The sequence below is a fragment of the Cnephaeus nilssonii genome (assembly GCF_951640355.1).
Source record: "Cnephaeus nilssonii genome assembly, chromosome: 19".
In the NCBI taxonomy this organism is placed as follows: Eukaryota; Metazoa; Chordata; class Mammalia; order Chiroptera; family Vespertilionidae; genus Cnephaeus; species Cnephaeus nilssonii.
This window is the reverse complement of record NC_137090.1, coordinates 41665077-41685578: the sequence shown is the minus strand read 5'-3', so window position 1 is coordinate 41685578 and position 20502 is coordinate 41665077. Positions and strand designations below refer to the sequence as shown.

At 45.5% G+C, this 20502-nt stretch overlaps 1 protein-coding gene across 4 annotated transcripts in view; it reads left to right on the top strand.

Annotated features, from left to right (window-relative positions):
• STX8 (syntaxin 8) overlaps positions 1-20502 on the top strand; it is a 246148-nt gene that overhangs the window by 66278 nt on the left and 159368 nt on the right. The window lies entirely within an intron of this gene.

Below are 20502 nucleotides of genomic sequence, written 5' to 3'. Positions count from 1 at the left end.
TCTGAGAGCTTTCCTTCATGCATGATGTAGTGAAGTTGCCTAGTGCCTTGCACGCTGACGGGAGGCACGGGGAAGCTGCGGGGACTGTCCTCTGCATGCCCGGTGGAGTGGCTCCTCTTCCGTCACAGATGCCAGCTGCAGGGCGAGAAAGTGCTTGAGGATCTTTATTCAGGGCTTGATGTGGTGAATCTGTTTGAAGCGAGACTCATTTGCAGGCCACAAGCAGGCTGGCTTGGAAGAGACAGAGCTTTCACCTGGCAGGCTCCTGTGCTGGAGGTGTGAGCTGCGAGGCTCTGAGCCTGAATGAGAGGGGAGGAGTAGGAATGGAGAAGAAAGGATGGGGCAGGGGACTGAGGGCACTTTAGCTGATGGACACGGTCAGGGCAATTGGATGGTCATGGTTTGTGAGTGCAGATCATAAATCCAGTTTAGACATGTCAGTTGGAGATGCCAGTAAGAGATCCGAGCCGGAGCATTGAGGAGACAGTGGGAGATACAGGGCCAGAGCTCATGAGAGGACGACGGAAGACGAGACGTGAGAAGCTTCAGCATCGGGTGATGTGTGAAAGCTGAGCCTCATGAAGTTCTTACTATGTGCCAAGCAGTTTCATCTGTGTTGTTTTATTTCATCAACACTGTGAAGGCAATGGTATCTGTTTGTTAGAGACAGAGTTCAGAGTGGCTGAGGGACTCCTAACATGACATCACTTACACGGGATGGAACTGAAATTCCAAACAGGTCTTCTGATTCTCATGTGACTGCCTTTTCTACTTCACTAGCTTCCTCTCTGGAGAAGACAAAGTAGGGAGAGAAAAGTGAGAAGCAAGAGGTTGTGGGTTTTGGCTGTTGGTGATAGTACTATGGAGGCTCATGATGGAATGGCTTTTTAGTAAACTTACCATGTACCATGGTATGAGGAAGCCCCAGGAGCAGGCAAATGCTCGCTCTGGAGAGAGGGCTGCCCCTGGCAAAATTGTACAAGTAGTACTTTTCTGGATCTCTATGAAGAATGAGTTACTTTGTTCCCAAATAAATAATATATAAACAATTTCCACCTGTAATCTATCGTAAGTAAATAGATTACTAAAGCAAATGAAAAACTCTCCATCTGTACAATCCTAATAGTGGTTTTTCGTAGTTTAAGCCCAGAGAGGAAGATAGTTTAGTCCTTTTCTTGATAGTGTTCACGTGAATGTGCTGATTCATGTATTTGCATATAATGTAGCCATTGGCCCGTTCCTTCCCTGAAAGGTGGTGTTGGTAAGAAAGTTAGCTCTGTAGAAAGTCTGCCTACCATATGTGTAATTGTTCTTTATCCCAAGGAAACTTAGCATCTGCAGTGGGTCAGACTAGAAGGGACACCACACTGGGGAAGCATGCCCATCCTATGACGTGCTTGGATAGGCCGCTGTGTAGTAATCTGTGGGTAGATGGTTAAGGATTGATGGTTCATTCTTGGGTGAGGTGACTTGCTGACTTCCCATACATTTTTCCCACATAAGCAACCACACCAGCATGTCCTTATCTAGTCTTTCCTCTAGTTCAGTAGTTATTGTACTTTGCTGCATATTAGAATCACCTGGGGAGCTTTTAAAACTCCCAAAGCCCAGGCCACACCTGAGTTAGTTTCCTATTGCTAGTCTAACAAATTATCACAAACTTAGTGGCTTGAAACAACCCATACTTACTCCCTTACAGTCCTGGAGATCAGAAGTCTGAAATGAGTTTCCCTAGACTGAAATTGAGGTGTCCCTTCCAAGGTCCTGTGGAGAAGTCACTTCTTGGCCTTTTCTAGCTTCTAGAGCTGCCTTCCCTGTATCCCTCTGCTCGTGGCCCCTTCTTTCATCTCTGAAGCCCGCACCACACACCTTGCTTCACTTGTCACATTGCCTTCTGTGTCAAATTCCTCTCTGCCTCCCTTTTATCAGGACATGTGGTTACATTTAGGGCCCAGCCACATAATCCAGGATAATCTCTGCATCTCCCATCTTTAATTAATTAATTTATAATTACTTTTTTTCAATTATAGTTGACATACAATATTCTATTAGTTTCAGGAGGTCAACATAGGGATTAGTTATTTATATAGCTTACTAGGGGATCACCCTGATAAGTCTAGTACCCATCTGATACCATACACAGTTACTACAGTATTATTGACTATATTCCCTATGTTGTACTTTACATTCCTGTGACTATTTTTATAGCTGGCAATTTTATATCTTAATCCTTCCCCCTTTTTTATCCTTCACTTATTAACACACCTGCAAAGTCCCTTTGCCATATAAGGTAACATTCACAGATTCCAGGGATCAGGATGAGGGTATATATTTATTATTCAGCCTACCACATTACCTTCCTAACCTTTCAACATGAAAATTCAGCTGACGGGCTCTAACATACCTTTATAATGGTAGGTCACTGGTAAGTATATGAAATTTCTGATCATTTTGTATCCTTCAGGGAGCATAGTTCTTTCGTAGTTCTTTGAAAGGACACACTGGTCCCCTCAAACCCAGTACTGATGCTATTGAGACAGTGGTCTTCCTTATCACCTTGGTTTCTTTCAGGAAAGGAAAGGCGCAAAGATTGACAGAGATACATAAAGAGGATTAGCCGAATTTGGGATATTTGAGCATCAAAAAGAATGATGGGGACTGGCACACACTGGCAGAGACTGGTGAAATAGCTGTTTTATCCACCAGAACTGTGCCTGTGGCTCTTTGTGGTGCTGACTTTAGCAGGGGTGGGGAACCGTTTTTTCTGCCAGGGGCCATGTGGATATTTATAATATCATTCATGGGCCATACAAAATTATCAACTTAAAGATTAGCCTGCTGTATTTGGTCAGACATTTAATTAACTCACCCCTACTGCCTTGGCAGGGCCAGACCAAGTGATTTCTTGGGCCTTATACGGCCCGAGGGCCAGGCGTTCCCCACCCCTGCTTGAAGGTTTGGCCAATGCCAGATTAGGTCTCAGCAACACCTACTTCAGTCAGTTCAGTCCCGTTTATTTTCTTGTTTGTGTTCCTTTCAAAAGGCCCTGTCCTCTTGAGCATCATGAACTTGAAGGACGTTTCCAGTAAACCAGCACCACAGTTCTTCATTATGAACAGTGTCTGGGGAGTCTGATGGAGCCCTCTGTGCCCAGCCTCCCGTGCAGTTCACCTTGAACTGAAGCACTAAACTCTGTTGTATGAGGCAACCTTGGTTTGGCCTCCGCTGCGCTCGCCTGCCGACCCGCACCTTCACCAGCGACCAGCCCCAGGTCCACTGCACACTTAGGTCTCCCCTCACTGGCATTGCCACTACACTGCTCACCCTGGCCCTCATTAGGCTTGGTCACTGACATATGAACAGGATAATCCCTGGTGTTGGTCAGGCCCTTTTTAATTCTGTATGAGGAGATTGGAAACTGAATTTCTAAATTGATGGTAATTTGACCCTTCAGCTTTGTGGTTATGTTCTAAGTACAATGTATTTTGTTAGTAAGGTTTTGATACTTGATTCCAAAATGGCCTGGTTGGCCTTTATCTTACCCTATTGTTTCTCTCATTTAATGAAAACCAAGAGAATAATTCAGTAGGTCAGTAAATCAAATAGAGAGATTTACAACAAAAGTGGTGTCCTTCTCCACTGTCCAGACTCCTCTGTGCACACTCAGATCACAGTAACAGTCCGGTGGGGGCTGCAGCCCTGTTCTCAACACCTACAGATACAAAAGCAGTAGAGGCTGATTATAGTCCGAGCAGGGATATAATTTTTATCCTCAGAGCCTCTCAGTTCCTATGAAAGAAAATGGCTGACTCTGCCCCATTTCTGAGGAGCAAATGTGCATGTTGGAAAACCACCAGCGTAACTCGGTCTCTCTGGGAGGCCACCACAGGGAAAATAGCTTATTTTGGCAACAAATGGAAAAATACCTCATGTTTGTCTATGTACACATGCACGCATCTGGGACTAGAAGGAAGATGAGGACTGGGAGGCAGGGAGGAAACGAAAAGGATGGGGTTAAAATGTGATGAACAGAGTCTCCGACTGCGACTAGGATGGCAGATGCGTGGGTATGTAACTGTGTGATGTTCTTCTGTGCATGTGTGGGGTTTATATCTGTCATGCAAACATGAGAGGCAATATGAAAGTAGAGGACTAAGTATATTCTCTCCACATATTCAACAAGGGCACTGGTTCTCAAACTTGTCAGCACATTGAAATTATCTGGGAACCTATAAACAGTATTGATGCTTGGGCCTCACCCCAGAAGGGCTGATGTGATTGGTATAAAGTACTGTGGTAGGCAGAAGAGTACACACCTCCCGCCCCCCAAAAATGTTGTCTACATACTAGAACCTGTGAATGTGTTAGGTTACATGGCCAAGGGGCATCAGGTCACCGATGGAATTAAGGTTGCTAAATCAGCTGACCTTAGGACAATTATTCTGGATTATCTGGGTAGGTCCGGTGTAATCACAGAGGCCCTTAAAAGTGGAAGACAGAGGTAGAAGTTAGAGTTCAGAGTAATGTAATGTGAGAAGGGCTCCATCTACTGTTGCTGGCTTTGAAGATGGTAGAGGAGTCCACAAGCCAAGGAATGCCAGCAGCCTTTCGAAGCTGGAAAAGGCAAGGAAATTTAATTCTTCCCCAGAGCCTCCAGAAAGGAAGGCAGCCCTGCTGACACTGGTTTTAGCTCATGGCAGACTTCTGACGCGTGTGTTTATAGCAGGAATAAAAAACCAACTCAGGTTGGGTCAGTGACGGGCATAGTTACTTTAGATCCCTGGCTGACAGAATAGCCACCATTTCAAACATGGCTGGTCACCGTGCCAGAGAACAAGAGAGCTCTGGAGGGTCTTGTTCCTGCAATTATATGCTCTGGCCCAGAAGGGGTGTGCCAATTTCATTCACAACTCATTGGTCAGAGGTAATCATGTGCCCCCACCAGTGATTATACTAGGAGGTATAATCATACTCATGTATCTTGTTGTCGGGGGAGGAGCACCAACAATATTGGTTGAACAGCACAAGTGAATATCACAGGGATAGTTAGCAGGTAAGGGGCAAACTGCCTCTGATACATATTAGCCATGTGACCTTGAGACCTTGAACAAGTTATTTCCTCTTTCTCTGTCCTAATTTTCTTGTCTCTAAAATGGGGACTTTAGTGCCTATTTTATAGTGTTGTTATGAAGATGAAATCAGTTGATACATGAAGCTCTTAGGATAGTGTGCTCTAAATGTATTTTTTATTATTAACTGTATTTATTCTCAGTGTAGACTTTTGGTCAAAATGGTAGACTGAGCTGAAGGGCGAGTCCCACCACTCCCTTTTCCAAACACATGGAAATATTAGATGACATACAGGGATGGGCAAAAGGAGGTTTACAGTTGTTTGTATGGAAAATAATCCAATAATCTATATATATAGAAGTCTAAGCGATTATCCGACCGTCTGACCAGTAGCTATGATGCACAATGACCACCAGGGGGTAGACGCTCTGACTGATAGCTATGATGTTCACTGACCACCAGGGGACAGACGCTTAACGCAGGAGCTGCTGAGCTGAGGTGACTTGGCAGCTGTGGTTCTCGGGTGACGCACCCACAGAGAGGAGGGAGCCTGATTCCGGGGTGCATCACCCGAGAACCACCCTCTCGCAATCCGGGACCCCTTGGGGGATGTCAGAGACCTGGTTTCGGCCCGATCCCTGCAGGCCAGGCCGAGGGACCCCACCAGTGCATGAATCCGTGCACTGGCCTCTAGTTGATTAATAATAATACAAGGATACACTCTGTGTTTCACATACTCACAACTGTATACCTCCCTTTGTCCACCCGTGTATTTTAAAAATTGGCTTCCCATTCTTAGCTGAGTTTGGAAGCAAGAAAAGGAGTTCTCAGGTGTTGGAAATGAAGGCACAAACCTGTAGTGGCAAGTGGAATGGAAGTCTCGTGGCCCTCGGAGAAAACTGGACCAGCTACGGACCTCAGGGACTAGCATTCTAACACTCATGCAGAGAGGGGCATTGAGGCTGTGGTCCCTGTGCATTGTGAGGGGCTGAACGTGGGCTCCCCACGTAGAACCAGAAGCTGGGAAATGGCAGTTTTATGGGAAAATGAATTTCCCCTATCCTCATCCAAGAAGGAGATGCTCAGCTCTGCCTCCTACCTTGGGCCACAGCCACCCTTATATTTTTAACTAGCATACCTAAATTTACATTTTTCTAACAAAGTCTAAAGTAAATTAATATCACTGAATAAGTCAAGTCTAGAATTCTTAAACTTTCCGTCAAACTTATCTCTCATGTTGTTTTACACTGAAGCTCCCCTTTTTACAGTCAGTATTTTATTTTGATTTAATAACATGTTTTACTGATTTCTGTTAAAATTGTTATAGCCATTTTACTACTCATCTCTTCTAATTGATATTTTTTTTAATTTTGAGAACTATACTTTTAAGCACCAATAAGCTTTAATGCTCACATTGCCTTTTTTTTTTTTTTTTTTTACAGAATATGTTTTTAAGGTTGTAAAATCTTTTCAACCTTTAAATGGTACTAGTTAGAACTTTAAAATTTTCCTTCTGCTCCTTGCAATATTTCTTTTTCCTCTTGATAAAGTTTGGGTTGTTCATCTCATTCTTTTTCTTTAATTCTGTTATGGGCTGAATTATGCCCCCTCAAAATTCATATGTTGAAAGTTCTAATTTCCAAAACTTCAGAATGTTACAGTATTTGGAAATAGTGACTTTAAAGAGGTAATTCAGTTAAAATTCCATCATTAGGGTGGGCCCTCATTCAGTATGATTGATGTCCTTCTAAGAGGGAAGACACAGGGAGAGGATGGTTATCTGCAGGCTGAAGAGGGGCCTCAGGAGAAACCCGTCTTGCACTTGACCTCCTACACCTGGCCTCTAGACTTGTGAGAAGATAGGTTTCTGTGGTTTAAGCCACCCTGGCTTGGTACTTTGTTATGGCAGCTCTATCAAACTTGTACACATGCTATGGGCTTTTCCTTCCATATCTGCTAATTCTTCATTGACTTCATATTTATGAATTAAGGACCATGTCAGTGAATAGAGGCAGCTAACATAGGCTTTCTTGGTATTTAGGTAGGTTCATTGACCCCAGACATTCTTTCTTGAATAGGAGGACTGGGTGTGGACTCAGTATAAGTGGGCAGGATAGACCAGGAGGCAAATTTCCCTTTCGGGGGTGTGGTCAGTAGAAGAGGACATAAGCAGATTCAAGACCCTTTGTTGTATCGCTTCCCCCAAAATTACAAAGATAAGGAGAACTTTAACCTTGGGGTGGCATCTATTTTATTTCTTTTCCCCACTGTGTCTATCCTAGAGGCTCTTCTTTTGACTCACTCGCCAGCCTGAACACCAAACCTTCCTCTCTAGAGAGAGCTACTCCAGTGGTTCCAGCTCGGAGCCAGGCCCACAGACAGGGCAGGGGTAAGGGCCACTGGCTCAGCTGCTCTGTGGATGACTCTCCCTCCACTGCCCCGATTCTTGCCTGGCAATCATGTTGTAGACCATTTTTGGCTCCCAGTCGCAGTGGACCCCAAGCTGGGAGACTCTCCGGGTTCTGTCAGGAAAAAAGAACCCCTGTCTCTATCTTTGATTATGTATTTAAAGTCACATTTTTTTTTCAGTTTTTGTTTATTTGTCAATACAGTCCCAATTATCTTCGTTTTTTAAGAAAGACTTTATGATGACCTATTTACTGAGAGCACTCCTTCGTGTTTTCAGTGCCACCACAGGTTCATTCTTTCACAAACATCGTTATTGGCATCTCACTGTGTCTTGGGAAGGAAGGGGGCAGCTCTGTATGCTTACGCTACTGTCTTGAGCTCAAAGTGGGTTTATATTTTTTATGAGGTCATGGTATCTATAGAAGTTGTTTTGCTGAAACGTGTTCTGGAAGCTTCAATTAAACAAGTTTGTAATTAGTCTTGTTTTCTAGGGCTTTGTGGTTTGAGTAATACCTGCAAGTTATCATCTGATGTGTTTAGAGATGAATTTGCCTAAAGATAAGACAGTTAGAGCTATGCAAGGTGATTATTTTCCATGCACTTAATGGTATTAAGTACGTGGTGAATATAAAATCGGTCATCAGAACATTCATTATTCATCCATAGGAAGGGACTAGTTTATAGTAATGGGGCTGCTGGGGGGCGGGGGGAGAGAGAGAGAGAGAGAGAGAGAGAGAGAGAGAGAGAGAAGAGCAAGAGCAGTTGTGTCATCCCAACAATTTTCTGACACCAATAATTTAATTCAATTGTGACACTATTTACCTGGAGTTAATGTCAGATTCCACAGGTTTAAGGGCTCAGTCCCAAAGGACTGCTGTCCCTTCTGATGCCGGCTGCAAGTCCCGGCGTCCCCAACCACTTCTGCCTGCTGGCTGCAAACACTGGGTTCCCGTCGTCCCCCTTCAGGATTTAGTAATTTACGAGAACGACTCACAGAATGCAGGACAATGCTATACTTACGCTACTGTTTTGTTGTAAAGGATACATCTCAGGAAATCCAAACGGTAGAGTAGATAGGGAGGGTGTTGAGGTGGGTGTGCCTTCTCCATGTAAGTCACCCTCCCAGAGCACATCAGTGTGTCCTCCAGCCTAGAAGCTCCCAGACCTCAGTGTTGAGGAGCTTTTCTGAGGTTTCATTACATCGGCAGGGCTGCCCAAATCTCTGGGCACACGAGGAACCCATATCCTTTGCATTTGCTGAGCCTGCAGAATGATATTTATTAATTAATTATTTATTTATTTAATTTCAGAGAGAGGAAGGGAGAAAGAGATGGAAACATCAGTGATGAGAATCATTGATTGGCTGCCTCTTGCACGCCCCCTACTGGGGACCAAGCCCACAACCGAGGCTTGTGCCCTTGCCTGGAATCCAGCCTGGGACCCTTCAGTCCGCAGGCCAACACTCTGTCCATTGAGCCAAACCAGCTAGGGCAGAGAAACGATATTTAGACACATGCACAGCATTTATCACCTGGCTTTGCTGCTAGCTGTAACCGATGATGAGCTGGGTTGGGCCCACAGGACTTAGTTCTCCCTTCTAGTCTGGTGCCTGCTTTATCCCTTCCTCCTAGGCCTAGGCTTCGTCTTCACCCTGGCCACGCTGACAGGCGATCTAATGAGAGAGAGGCAAGGATTTTCCAGAGGAAAAGCTGTGGAAACAGTTGTCAAGGAAAAGGGCATTTATCCTCAGGTCCCAGGACAGCGGCCTAGTGACTCATCAGGCCTCCTTCCCCTGGGGCTCACCACAGCTCCTATTTGACTTCCAAGAGGGAGGCTTTCATGCCAGCTGTGGCAGCTGAACCGGAGAATGGATGACAGAAAAGCCAAAATGAGACCAAAGAGCATCTCAAAGGAAAGGCCACAGTGATCACCGCTGCAGAGAGCAGGTCACACTGGAAGCTCAACCTCCTGCCACTTGGGCCCAATGATAATATTGTCCCTCCTCCTTGGTGCCTTTGCAGGAAGGGGAGACCTGGGGCTCTTCTTGGCAGCCCCAAGACCACCTCCAGGTTTGGTGATTTGCTGGAAGGACTCATAGAACTCAGTATATACTTGCTACTCACTAAAATTCATAACCCCAAACCAATTCCCGCAGTGTTTCAGCAATTATTCACGGGCGTGTGTACAGAGGTGAAAATTTTGAGTGATCCATTGCGCACATTCTGAGCCAAGGTTAATAAGGCAGTGCTCTGCCTTTTCATTTTTGCTCTCACCCAGAGATGACCAAAGGATGGAGGCCGGTCAGATGGGGTTTGAGTCCCAGTTCTGGCTCCAGTTAGGGGGCGGTCTCAAGCAAGCCAAAGGAACACTCCTGAACCTTGTTTTCCCACTTGAAAAATAAAAAAAATATAATCTACCACAATGAGTTGTTTTTAGGATTTAAGATATAGTCCATATGTGATATATGTGTGTGTATATCACACACACACATGTAGCTATATATAAATAAAATGTACACACACACATGCACACACACGTTTGTATTTCCTTTAGGAACAGTGGTGCAGTATTTGCTAATTCAGTGTCCATGGAGACTTTCTAGAATACACCTTCCATGAATAACGAGAATCGATTCTCGTTATGCTCATGGCTGTGATTTGCTGCAGTGAAAGGATACAAAGCAAAATCAGCAAAGAGAAAAGGGGCAAAGGGTGAGGTCCAGGGGAAACCAGGCAGGAGCTGCCAGAGGCCTCTTCCAGTGGAGTCACACAGGATGTGCTTAAATCCCCCCGCAACGCGTTGCTGCAACACCTGTGAAGTGTTGCCAACTGGAAGCTCATTGAAGACTCGGGGCCCAGGGGTTTTTCGAGGGTATTGGTCATGAAGGCCCCCTCTGCCTGGCAGCTGCCCAAATTCCAGACTCTCAGAAGGAAAGCAGGTGTTCGGCATAAACCATATTGTTTATACAATTTAGGAGCAGTGACCACTCTTCGTTAATGATGGGAACCCTCCCCAAATTCAAGCTCCCAAACGCCCAGCCAAGAGCCAACTTTGTGAGCGGGACTTTCTAAGAAAAGCAGTCAGGCCTGCTGTGTTAGCTCCTTTCTGGACGGAGGTCTACACCAGCTATGATTTATTTGTCATGTCATTACACTTGCTGGGGCTGGCGGGTGTGTGAAAGGATGGAGGACACTTGGTTCCGGGGAAGAGCAGGAGTGTGCTCTTCAGAAGGGAAGGGATGCAGAAGAAAGGTAAAAACCACCGGAGACAAACTTGTCTCTCGCCAGTTTCATCTAGAATATTCGAAGGCCAGTTTCATTATTGAAGACTTTTAGCTGAGCCTGACTTCTCTTTGGGAGTCTCCGAGAATGTGCTTTTAAAAGTGGGAGTTGTGTAGCATATGGGGTGGTGAAAAGGATTGAAGAACTTTGGTAATAAAAACCAAAGCATCAGGAAGGAAGTGGTCTGATTAGAACCAAGTGCTTCGCAGGGAAAGAGCATGAGAAAGGAACTGAAGTTGCTGAGCAGAAGTTTCAGTTGATTTAGAACCCTTAAAGGAGCTGCCGCAGGAAGGTGACGCGGTCTTGACGGTTTATTTTGGGCAGGGACACGATGTTCTCTTTCCATCTGGACGGTACTGCCAGGAGAGAGAGAAACCTTAGAGAAAACATGTTGAATGCAGTGATAAAGACCTTTTATTTTTATTTATAATGCAATTGCTCTCAGTGTTTTAAACCAGTCCACTTTAGGAACTGGATTGAGGTCAAAGGTAAAAGTGTTCTGTCAGTCAATTTGATTAGGTTGACATTTATAAACAACTTTAAATGCTTTTATTGTATATTAAAGAATTAACAGCTAGTCAATTAGAGTATGTCTAGAGGGGTGGGCAAAAGTAGGTTTACAGCTCATATGGAAAAAGACAAACGGTGTGATAAACACAGTAGCTTTATTAACTCAGAAGAAAGTCACAGTTCTGGGCACTTGGGTATAATCTCGATAGTGCTCAAGTTGCTGGCCTTCATTATTTACATGTTCTGGTAGTCTACTTGCTACACTCAAACACACTTGAGCGCAGAGGTTCTTATAAACCTGCTTTTCTCACCCTGTATGTATAACGAGCCTTCGAGTGTGCTTCCGTGTGCGTGCACACCTGTGACTCAGTGAACGCCAGGGCACCCAGGGTGTTTCGGTACCCCTTGCAGTCACTTGGGTGGGATCATTTGAGGCTCTGTGCACAGACGTGGCCCTCACTTCTGCTTCTGGCTTCACCCCTGACTCATGGAGGGCTTGTGCTCCTCAACTCATCCTAAGCTTGGCCAGTTCCTGGGGATGGGAGTAGGGTGAGTCTCCTTTATAGGTTTATTTTGCCATCCAATCAAAGAGCATAAGAGTAGCCATTTTTGTTTTGCTTTGTTTTAAAAATAACACGTTCTCTTGTACCTTTTCTTGTCAGAAATGTGCAGAGAATCTAGGAAGAAGTAAGTAGTTGTGCTTATGGGAAATGTTTCCGTGGGCTCATGGAGAGATTGGGCTTGAAGTAGTGGTTTGGGATGTAAATTATTGAGGTGACTGTATTCGATTTTCATCTTATATCACTTGTGTACATGTAACCAGACTGGCACCACTATAGTTAGGCCTCAGTTTCCCATGTGAAGGAAGAGCGGCACGGAGTGTGTGTGTGTGTGTGTGTGTGTGTGAGAAGGAGAGAGACAGAGACAGACTGATGTGGGCTTAGACCGAGATGTGAATAGGAATGCATCTGATGGTCTAGGAGCTCACAACACACTCAAGTACCAGGTAGCAGTACTACTTGCGCTGCCCAGGGCATTTGTGGGCTGACCAGGTATCTCATCGTGCCTCACCGAGAATTCTGCTGTGCTCCTATACCTGCAGTAATGCAAAAGACCAACCCAGGTTGAGCTGTTCAGTCTTGTTCTAGGTTGAATTTTTAAAAAATATGTATTTTTATTGATTTCAGAGAGAAAGGGAGAGATAGAAACATCAATGATGAGAGAGAATCATCAATCAGCTGCCTACTGCACGCCCCCTACTGGGGATCGAGCCCACAACCTGGGCATGTGCCCTGACCAGAAATCAATCCATGACCTCCTGGTTCATAGGTCGATGCTCAAGCACTGAGCTACACATGCCGGGCCTAGGTTGAATTTTAAAGCCCCATGGAGAGTAGGTCAAATAGAGGAGGAAGAGTACTAAGATAATTATGAAAGTTTTTTTTCCAGCCTCTTCATTCAAATTGTGCCACTTATCTTGAAAATGGAATATCTTTTTCTTATTCATCGAGGCATTGAGTTACAGACGGGATTCTGTTGGGAGCACACGCAGGAGGGAGTTGAGTGTGCAGGCTGTTGATTAGGGATTTCCTGTGGGATCCACACCTGTGAGAGGGAGGCCACGAGAGCAGGATGGGCAGGAGAAGCCGAGCTCGCAGACAGCCTCAGCCTCCCCCATGGGAAGTTCGTTCTAGAGCCAATGGTCTGTCGGAGTTGGCCCATGTTGCATTCACATGTCTGGGCCTTTACACCTCCGCCTTGCTCCGTGGTGAAGATGGAAGACCCTGGGAAGAGCATGTCCTCGGCAAGCGCTCTGTGCCCTTGAGAGAGTAAGTACCCTACGGCGACCGAGGGCCCGAGGCCGTCTGCTGGCAGCATTCCCAGCAGCGGGGCGGAAAGCCCTTCCTGGAAGGGGGACTGGGTGGAGCCTCTGCTTTGGGTCCATCACACAGTGGGCCAGTTTTAAGCATTTGAACACCGTTAGGTCTGTGGAGTAAGAAGAAATCAGCAGGTCATGGGGCAGGAGTAAACTAGAATGCAGTCTCTGGAAGTGATTGACCTAACCCAACCTTTGGAAAGATGTTTATAAATCCTGGGAAATAAGTCAGTATATTGCCTCTCCCCTATTTCTAAGCAGAGCTTTGCTAGTAGTTGGGGTGAAAATGTGGAACATTGTACCTTTTCTTTACCCTTTATAGTTCAGTGTGTATTGTTATGGGAGCTGTATATTTCAGGGCCTCTGTGCTTAAAAGCTATTACTCAGTTATAGTTGTTCAGAAACAGTTGGAATCTGTCAGCAGACATAAAGGGTTCTCTTTAGGTACTTGGGAAATAAGAATAAAAAGCCCACACCCAGTAGAAATGATTGTTTGCTTTATTTTAGACACAACAATGTTCTAACTGCATCTTCTGCATCCCTTTTACTTTAAAAAGGAAAACCAGCCCTGGCCAGTGATGCTAAGTGGTTAGAGTATTGTGTAAACACCACCCCCCCCCCCCAAAAAAAAAGGGTCGTGGGTTCGATTCCTGGTCAAGGGCATGTACCTGGGTTTCAGGTTTGATCCCTGGCCCCCCTTTGGAGCATGTGGGAGGCAACCAATCAATGTGTCTCTCTCACATAGATGTTTCTCTCTTTCCCCCTCCCTCTTTCCCTTACAATTTCTCTAAAAATCAATGGAAAAAATATCCTCCGGTGAGGATTAACAAAAAAAAAAAAAAGAGAAAAAACCAGTTAGACTTTATAGTTTTATTCTTTTAAAAATTTCACACATTGGTAATTCTTACTACTAATTAATTAATTAAGAGAAAGATGAAATGAGCAGATTTTTAACTGGAGACAATAAACTTCTCCACAAGAAACTACTTAAAGAACCAAACTTCCCAATTCAGTTGGAAATAAGATGGTTTTCCTTAGGAATAGCTTTAATGCTCTCTTTTAAATATAACAAAGTATCTCCTTCCCCAGAAGTGTTTTCTGTATCTAACATCCACTCAAGAGCCTTTGTGTTAAACTGTGATAGAATATGTGGGATGGTCCTTACTGTGCTGGATGAAGGGCCCCGGACAGGACTGCCACCAGCCGAGGGGTGACCCCTGGACTCTGCGATCTGGAACCAGCGGGCGGGGCGGGGGGGGGGGGGATGGAGGGGTCAGAGCAGGTGACTCTTACTGGCATCTTCTTGGGCCCTGAGCCGCTCTGCAGGGTGGGGTGAGCGCAGCTTCCCCTTCTCCGGGAAGAGGGTATCTGCTTTCAGAGAAGCAGGGGGGTGTGGGGTCTCAGTTTGGGGCCCCCTTCCCGCTCTTTGGAAGGAAAAGGCTGCCTGGGGGATTTCCCCAGTTACGATGTCCTCAGTGGGGGAGGGAGTGGGTGGGTACTCAGCCTGTTCCTCAGCCCTGGAGCTGGGGAAACCTCTCTTTATCTTCACATTATTGTACGATCTGGATGCTGGGCACTGTTTCATTCCACGGAGCCTGCAGCACAGCCTTAGCAATTAAGCATGAGACTTGGGCAAAGTACTTAACTCTTCTGCATGCCTCAGCTGTTTCATTTTTATTTACTTAGTTGTTTATGTATTTACTAGAGGCCTGGTGCACGAAATCGTGCACAGGTGGGGTCCAGCCAGCCTGCCTTGATCGGGGCCGATTGGGCCGATTGGGCCGGGCCGGTCCAGTACAGCTGGGGGGAGGGTTCGCGGGAGGTTGGCTGGCCGGCCCCACCCCCTGGTGGACCTCCCAGTCGAATTCCCAGTCAAGGGGACAATTTGCATATTAGCCTTTTATTATATAGGATTTATTGGTTAATCCTCCCCTGAGGTTATTTTTTCCATTGCTTTTCAGAGAGAGTAGATGGGAGGGAGGGTGAGAGAGAGAGAGAGAGAGAGAAACATCCATGTGAGAGAGAGACATTGACTGGTTGCCTGCCACATGCATCCAGGTCGGGGCACTGGGAGCAAACCAGCAACTGAGGTACGTGCCCTTGACCAGGAATGGAACATGAGACCCTTTGGTGCACAGGCCCACTCTCTAACCACCAGGCGACATGGGCCAGGGCAGTTATTTCCTTTTAAAAATACTTTTATTGACTTTTTAGAGAGGAAGGGAGAGGGAGAGAGAGATAGAAACATAAGTGATGAGAGAGAATCATTGATTGGCTGCCTCCTGCATGCCCCCTATTGGGGATGGAGCCCACAACCCAGGCATATGCCCTTGACCAGAATCAAACCTGGGACCTTTCAATCTGTAAGCCCATGCTCTATCCACTGAGCCAAACCAGCCAGGACAGCTGTTTCATTTTTAAAGTGGGCAGATAGTGGTACTCATCTCCCAGGGTTTGGTGAGGATTAAATGAGATAAAGCATACAGAGCACACTGCCTGGCATGTGTGGAGCGTTTGTCATCACGGTGCCTGGTGCTTCGCAGGTGGTTAGTGAGGGTTTGTTGAGTTGAGATTCTCCTCGTTTGCATGGACCACTGGGCCACACCATGACCTTGTGAACTCTGCTGGGCCAAGGGAGAGGGGACGAAGGCATAGTGGACACAGGTCTATAGCACTTCGTTGTTGAAAATAAGTGTGGGGATTTAATATCATTGTATCTTTTAGGATGAAACTGGCTAGGATTCTGTAATACCCTTTTTGAGTTTTCATTGTTTTCTATAGAATTGGAAGAGCTGGCAAAGGTCTCTCCGAAGCTTATTCACACACTCTTATGTTGAAATGTCAAAATGTTAGTCCTGCCCGGGTGGCGTGGCTCAGTGCTTGAGCATCGACCTATGAACCAGGAGGTCAGGGTTTGGTTCCTGGTCAGGGTACATGCCTAGGTTGTGGGTTTGATCCCCAGTAGGGGGCGTGCAGGAGGCAGCTGATCGATGATTCTCTCTCATCATTGATGTTTCTATCTCTCTCTCCCTCTCCCTTCCTCTCTGAAATAAATAAAAATATATATTTTTAAAAATGTTAGTCCCTCTCAGCGGCCAAAATGTCTTTAATTTTGTACTTAATTTATCTCCCACGGTTATTAATGAATATAATCCACTCTGGAAATAGGTGCCCACCCCACCCTCATACTTTCAAGACCATTCTGCTCAGCCTGTGCCTGTTCATGTTTAAATATTTCTTCCATCTAATTTTCCCAGGTTTTTTAAAATCTTTTTCTATGAACTTCTGGGCATGAGAAAGGGGTTAAAGAATATTGAATAGTATGGTGGCTAAGAACAAAGGCTCTGGGATTGGAGAGAGAGCCACCTTCCCTCCTCCACCCCTCATCCTCTAGCTGTGTGACCAAGAGCAGTGGACCTCATCTTCCCATGCTGCTTTCCCTGCAGACCCGGGAGGATAACACTAGCCTGTGGGCTGTGAGGATTAGCCTCACTAGCATCGGGCTTACGCAGTGCTTAGCACAGCGACGGCCGCATTGAGCCCTGGCAGTCAGTCCCCCGTGCGTGGCAGCCCTGCTGTGCAGCGCTCAGTTACCGCAGAAGGCGATTTAGCCCTGGCAGTCAGTCCCCCGTGCGTGGCAGCCCTGCTGTGCAGCGCTCAGTTACCGCAGAAGGCGATTTAGCTTTCCACCCTCGGCGATGACAGGCCTGCTGCTTGAAGAAATGTTTGAACTCGCCTTTTTGAAAGTTCAGTTTCTCCAGGTGATCCCGCACACCTGTGATACGGCTGATCTCAGGGCATAAATTTCTCCGCTGCACAAAGTTCCCTTTTCACCACGCACAATTCATTTCTGATATTAGTCACTGAACTCGGAACCTTCTGGTTTTGATTGGCTAGTCAGGGTTCACCGAGGCACATTCTTTCCTGAGCCTGCTCCATACAGTCAGGAAAGGGAGCGCAGGCCCAGGCCGCGATGTGGCCGCGGGGCCTGCAGACGTGGTGTTGCCATGGTCAGCTGCTCCAGTGGACAGCCGGGCGGATGATTCATATTTTAGCATCTTTGTTCTTTCTTTTTAGTTACTTCACTAAAGCTGTTTAAATCACTCTGAAAAGAACATGCCTGACGTTTCTCCAGTTTAAAAACAACAACAACCTGAAGTAATAACACTCTGCTTATTATTGAGGAAGTGTTTTTGGTGAGAAAGGAGAGGAAATTGCATGACTTTGGGGAGAAGAATAATTCTGAATCACTTCGTGGTGGAGAATATATTAAACCTAAGAGGCTCGAAGGCATGGCCAACAGTGTGTGTCTAGGAGGCTGAGATGGGCACCAGAGGGCACTTGGGTTCTGCAGCTGGCCCCTGTTCCGGCTGCCAGGCTGGTTGGAACATTCATTATGTGCCCACTCCTGACACTCCTCATTGACGACACGTACTTGAACTTTCTCAGCACTTGGAGCCCTCCAGGAATCTTAGAAAAATTGTACTTGGTTTGATTTCCTATTTAAATGCCCTTCTTTGCTTCCTGTGCTGTTTTGTACATCTAAAGGGAAAGTTGTCTCGATGTTCAGCTGTCCTTACTCAGCCTACTCGTGTCTAAGTCTGAGACCTGAGCTAAGGATTGTACCCAGAGGTAGATGTTTGCCTGTATCGTAGGTGTATTCCTAAAATAGTCGCACATCATAATTGAAAGATCACAGTTGCAGATCACAACTTAAATCCCTTAGCAGACCTTTTTATTTATAGGAATACCTTAGAAAATCTTTTTCTAAAACAACTGCTCTTTCTGATAATTGCCTCTTGCAGCTGCTAATTTTTAGAAATCACATTTAAGAAAGGTATAGAGCATATATGGTAACTGTCTGAAAGCAGAATATTTTAGTTCTTTGATAAATAAAATATTGACTTTGAACTGGAGAGTTATTTTGATTTGAAGGGAAGAACTTAATACTAAAAAAAAATAAAAATCTCTGGCCCTAGCCGGTTTTGCTCAGTGGTTAGAGCGTCAGCTCATAGACTGAAGGGTCCCAGGTTCAATTCTGATCAAAGGCACGTACCTTGGTTGCGGGCTCAATCCCTGCCCCGGTTGGGGTGTATATGGGAGGCAATCGATCGATGTGTCTCTCTCACATTGATGTTTCTCTTTCTCTCTGTCTCCTCCCCCTCCCTTTCACTCTCTCTAAAAATCAACGGAAAAAATGTCCTCTGGTGAGGAGTAACAAAAATATTAAAAAATATTTTTAAAGAAGTCTCTTGATGAAATAGATTCTAGTGATGCCTTTTATTATCAGAAATTCTGTGGTGGGGAATAAAATCCACAAAACTGGCAATGCATACTGGTTGTAAGTATTCTGTAAATAGTAATTATATTCCCTTCTTGGCATTTGCTACATTAGAGTGAATATGGTGGCTGACTCTCCCACAGCCATCCCAAATTATTAGTCTAGGCCAGCTACAGTGAACCTATTCTCTTGTCAAAACTTGGCTTGATAATGGATAGGTGACTCATCTCAGTCAATTAAACAGGAAGGAGGATCTGTTCTAGGGCCTATGGCAATGGTTTCCTTTTCCTTCTAAGAAAGAGAAGCAAGAAAGAGATGGCGCACCCTTTCCTTCTTCTGGAAGGTTTGTCTGGATATGACGTGGAACTACTCTAATTACCATTTTATGACTCTTGGGAGGAACCAGGTCTCCCTGAGTCTGGAGGGGTAGAGATTGTGGTAGACCAAATAACCCCAAATGACTCATGTCCTCGTCCCTGAACCTGTGACAGTATTACTTTATACTGCGGAAGGGACTTTGCAGATGTGATTAAGGGTATGGGCCTTGAGATGGAGAGCTAATTTTGGGTTATCCGGATGGACTCAATGCAATCACAAGGGTCCTTAAACGTGGAAGAGGGAGGCAGGAGAATCAGTGTCAGAGGGATGCAATGTAAGAAAGACTCAGCCAGTCATTGCTAGCTTTGAAGCTGGAAGGGGCCACGGGCCAAGGAATGCAGGCAGCCTCTAGACTCTGGCAAAGACAAGGAAACAGGCTCTTCCTTCGAGCCTACAGAAGTGAACACAGCCCCCTTGGCACACTGACTTTAACCCAATGCGACCCACGTCAGACTTCCAATCTCCAGAATTGTAAGATAATACCTTTGTGTTGTTGTAAGTCACTACGTCTGTGGTAATTTGTTTCAGCAGCAACAGGAAACTAATATAGAGGTGAAAAGAACCTGGGTAGTACTTACTGACTTTGCTCAACTTCTGAATCAGTTGACCCTGGAGCTACCCCTGCATTTTTCAGCCCATGTGACAAGTTTCTATGATGTTTGTTTAGTTTGAGAATGATTTTCTGCTGCTTGCAGCCTAAGCTGTCCTGATGGATACATATATGCTTAGCAGAGTGAGGTGTAGAAGGTGGACTCTAAATGAGTTATTTCTTGAATTGTGAAAAAGTGTTGGAGAAAAGCCCCAGAACCCACACCTAAAGAAGCAGGGCTGCTTTCTGATACTAGGTGTAATAACTTAACACTCTTAAAAAAAAAAAAGACACAAAAGATGTTTGGGAGGATGGATAAATTATTGAATACTGAGATGGCCTGGAACTTAAGCAGGTGCACTTTCAAATTGCCAGATTCATTTCCTATTGTGACCTCCGGGCATTCAAATTCTCCTTCCAAAATAACATTTCAGCAGACTCTGTGAACAAGCCAAGAAGTGATTATCTGTACAGATCCAGATGATTTCCTAATTTAGGATCGCTCAAGCAGAGGTAGAAGCGAAGGGAAGCGTAGACCCCTTTCCATCTCCAGCGTGGGAGCAGCCCCAGGACGGGCTCGGACCAAATGTTGCTGACAACTATGAAAGCGGTTATCGTCGGACAGCTGCTCAATGGCCTCGGTGAACTCAGCTGGAGGCTCAGCCCAGTTTAAGATCCGAGAGGCCAAAGATCAAATGCTATTTCCTTTGGTTTCCAGACCTTTTCTCTACCACCTCTGGGTTTCAAATTAGTTTTTGTAATTTCTTCTCCACAGACCATCCTGATTCCCTCACCCACCTGTGCACTTGCTCAGCCTTATTGCCTCCTCCCCTCCCCTTCACCAGCGAAGTCTTTTTCTAAAGTAGATGAAGATCATGTCCAAGGGAAGTCAGGCCTTCTCTTGTCATGGCACCCAGCCTCTCTCTGCCCATCTAGTGAGGGCCTCCTCTACTGGTTGCATGCTTAATATACTTAACGTTGTTGGTCACGATGGTGCCTCCCGGGATCTGGCTTCTGTGTGAAGCACAGTTGTATTGTTAGGGTAGTGGGGGGAGGGTGTGTGCTGGGGATAGTAAATCATATGCCTAAATCCAGATGGGGGATGAGC